Genomic DNA, 4,246 nt, shown 5'->3' on the forward strand with positions numbered 1-4,246 from the left:
TAGGAAGATACTCATACGATCCAACATAATAAAATAGGCGTAGAAATGATTGATGAATAGGCCTATAAATTACCTAATTGATGTAAAATAAAAATTTGAGTGAGTGTTGATTTTTTTAATAAACTGATATTTACACGCTTACACATGAATAATAATAATGATAATAATAATAATAATAATAATAATAATAATAATAATAAATAATGTTAATAATCATAATAGAAACAATAATAATAATAATAATAATAATAATAATAAAAACAGGTGAACCCAATAGCCAAGCTAGCCTTCCACTCTTAGAACCGAATTAAAAAAATATTAAGATGAGAGTGCTTAAGAATACAAACTAGAAGTTTCGGGGAATGATTATTGTGGTAAAGAATTTCTCAACGATTAATCTATGATAAAGAAATTGAGTATATATATCCACGCGAAAACTCTAAAGGAAAAAATACTATAAGGAAATCCTATGACAACAATCCTTCGACATTTTGAGAGCATCAGTAAAGTTGGAATTCATGTTTGTCTGTTTTTCTGTGCATGTGTTGCAATGTCTGATAACAAGAGAATTATGATGAAGCTATGAAATTTATCCTATGAAATCACCATCTAAATCAGTGCGCTCCATCTATAAGGCTGATTGCTTTCAAGCGCAAGACCCAGATGTATGAGTGCCTGAGGTCCGCTTAGCAAGATTGAAGGCGAGACTTCCCTGATTGAAAACCTGTTCGAGACATGTTACTCATGCATTCCGCACGTCGGAGAATTTCCAGAACGGCGCAGAGATTACTGGAAATTTTTGTTAGAGAATATAACTTTATTTTTGTATATTTGTTTAAATGGCGATTTTATGTCTGGTTAAGTAAATTAGATCAGGGATCAAGAGGTTAGTTTTTCATGCTCTCTTTGAACATAGCGATCGTCAGTCGGTTTTCGACAGGAGTACACAAAGAATGATATAAATATAGGCTTTTGGTGATAATATGTATTACAAAATAACTGACAGTAGGAAATCATTACATTAAAATTCATATATCTATCTATCTATATCTATCTATCTATCTATCTATATACATATACATACATACACACACACACATATATATACGCCCTTGACGTCCTCAGTTTCCCCTTATTTATATTTTAACAGGAACGTGCAAATCACTCCGGCATCCAACCCGACGTCACCATTACTGCGAATGCAATGAATCCAATGAGTCAATCAGCGAGATATTACGAAAGCAATTAGGAAAAATAAGAGTAAATCAGCGTAAGTAAACACGGTCATTTCTTTTAATAAAAAACGTAAAAGAAGGAGAAATGAACCTGGCTCGTGCGCTTAAGGAAAGTGGAATATGGAATCCTCGTCAAAGATGAACCAGGACGTCAAAATACACTGGAACTCATGTATTTACCAATTATATCGCATATAGGATTAGATACCACCGGGGAAACAGAAAGATTATATTATAAACCTTTATCATTTATAGCTTGATATACATTTTTAGACACTAATGGTTAATAATAATAATAATAAAAAAACGGATTGTTCGATTATATTAAAAACCTTTATTGTTCATATCTTGATACGCATTTTTTTTAGACAAACTAATGGTTAATAAAAAGCAGATAAAATGACATTGGACAAACGGTATAGATGTTACATTAGAAACATGCTTTAGTCCAGTGGTTCTTTTTGAGACACGGATCCCTTTCAGAATTTAATGGACAACCTGAGACACATCCATGAAGCTGTTTAAAAACCACTGCTTTAGTCAAAAGTAAGTGAGCAGATAATGTTAGTTTGGGGAATAACGATAGCTGATAAGGAAAGTAAATGTGAAGAACATTAGTTATAATAGACATTAGAAACAAGACACAAAAGCTTTGAGTTCTAGCAAAATGAAAATGAATTAGTTGGGGAAATAACGATAGCTGATAAGGAAAGTAAATGTGAAGAATGTTATTTATAATGCACATTAGAAGCAAAACACAAAAGCTTTGAGTTCGAACATAATGAAAATAAAAGTATTGGCGACTTTCATAAGTGCACAGAATCCTTCTTTCATTGATCAGCTTCTCAACGCAATTGCACTTGTTGCGAAGATGATCAACCCTTTTCATGATCAGATTAGGTGAAAGTCATCTCAGGGTATAGTAAAACAGCTGGATTCTATACAGTAAATTCTACTCATCCAATAATAACCATTTTTTTCTGCCTTACCCCCCCCCCAAAAAAAAAAAAAAAAAAAAAAAAACGTGCTGCTGGCGGTTCGATTCCCTCACTGCTGATAAATGCTTCTGTCAAAACACTCTGTCAAGCTGTCAGTTACATGCCCTGCCCTCACTGTCACTGCATCCACGTGTTTGTTTCTGATGAACCTCACTTCTATTCTTGTGAATTTGTGGGAAGAATATTTATCTTCTAATCCATTTGAAAGAAGGAATCTTTACTGCTTCTTACACTTTTTTTGGAAAATCTTGTGACAATATGTTAATTTCTCGATCATATCTGATATTAAAGAAGTAGTTTTGTGAGTTTTATGATTTGTGATTATAAAGTTGTGTAATCTGTTCCGTCGAATGATATTGCATAATTAATTGAATGTTCTGTTTAAAGGCATTTAAAATAGTAGTTAAAATAGTAGTAAATAACGTTAAAATAGTAGTAAAGATTTATGGTAGCAATTATGGTAAATATGGCAGTAACAGGGATGATTGCAGAATGAATAATAACAACCTCGTCATCGTCAATAGCAACAAAAATAATATTAAGACATACTCTCGCAGTCCCTCTCTTTATTCCCTCTTCGCTCTCTAATTCATTCGTCGTCTCTCTTGCATTTTATCTTTGAGACACACATACTTTCAGCTTAATGTAGACTGCTCTTAAAGACGGGACATCGAATATATAAGAAAGAAAATCGACTTTACATACCAAGAATCTCAGTATTGCAGGAGAACCCCCGTTGTGAGAATAGAATTTATTTCCTACATTATTTTAAAAACCCACGTAATTCTACCGCAAAATGTTTCCAACCATGATAGGAATATGTTCACACACACACACACACACACACACACACACACACACACACACACACACATCAGTTCTCGAATTAAGTCAAGGAAGGGAGCATAGAGATATTTTCTCTTCGTAAACATCCTTGAGATATAATAAAAGCGATTTTTTTTTTTTTTTTTGGGGGGGGGTGACGTAAGTGGTCTATTTCTATTAGTGAAGAAGCATAAAGTGAGAGAGAGAGAGAGAGAGAGAGAGAGAGAGAGAGAGAGAGAGAGAGAGAGAGAGTGTGTGTGTGTGTGTGTGTGTGTGTGTGTGTGTGTGTGTGTGTGTGTGCGCGTGCGTGCGTGCGTGCGTGCGTGTGGATGAAAATAGTTTTTCTCTTTTCTTTTCCAGGCGAAACAAAAAGGAAACATCACATGAATAATTCCCGCCACTTCGATGAAGACAAACATAACATAAACTATCCTTTCCAAACGTCCTTCTGCCTCTGTCTATTCATCAAATCTCTCTTCCTCTCCTCCTTTCCCTCCCTGTCACTCGTGTCTAGCCCTCCGTCTGCCTGTCTGTCTCTCACTAACCTGCATCCCACGTATCCTCCCTGTCAACAGACGGACGTGTCTCACCCCAGCCTCGTCTCTCCCGCTGCGCCAAGTGGCTGACACGATTTAGACTCGATTCGTGTCGCGAGGGCCGTCGGAGGGGCGTCAGCTGCAGCTGTAAGGAGGAGATTTGTGTGTCATATCCAAGGCTTGCGACCGGGGGCATTCAGAGGACGATGTTCCCTTGCAACAGGAACAAGGAGGGGAAGAAGGAGGAAACACGCGGGCATAGTCGTGGGTTTTCTTGTCCTTCCCGTCGTTGTGGGAAGGAAACAAGAACAAGAAAACACACGAACAACCCCGTGTGTATTCTTGTTCTTCCCTTTGTTGTTCCTGTTGCAATATGTTCGTCGTGAATTCCACAACGAAGGGAAGAATAAGAGAATACAGGGCATATTTTTATGTTTTCTTGACCTTCCCTTCGTTGGTCCGATTGCAGTGTGTTCATCGTGAATTCCACAACGAAAGGAAGAACAAGAGAACACACGGGCATATTCGTGTGTTTCCTTGTTCTTCCCTTCGTTGTTTCCTTCCCACAACGAAGGGAAGAACAAGAAAACACGCGAACAACCCCGTGTGTTTTCTTGTTCTTCCCTTCGTTGTTCCTGTTGCAATCTGTTCA

Source organism: Penaeus vannamei, chromosome 7 (assembly GCF_042767895.1).
Source record: "Penaeus vannamei isolate JL-2024 chromosome 7, ASM4276789v1, whole genome shotgun sequence".
NCBI lineage: Eukaryota > Metazoa > Arthropoda > Malacostraca > Decapoda > Penaeidae > Penaeus > Penaeus vannamei.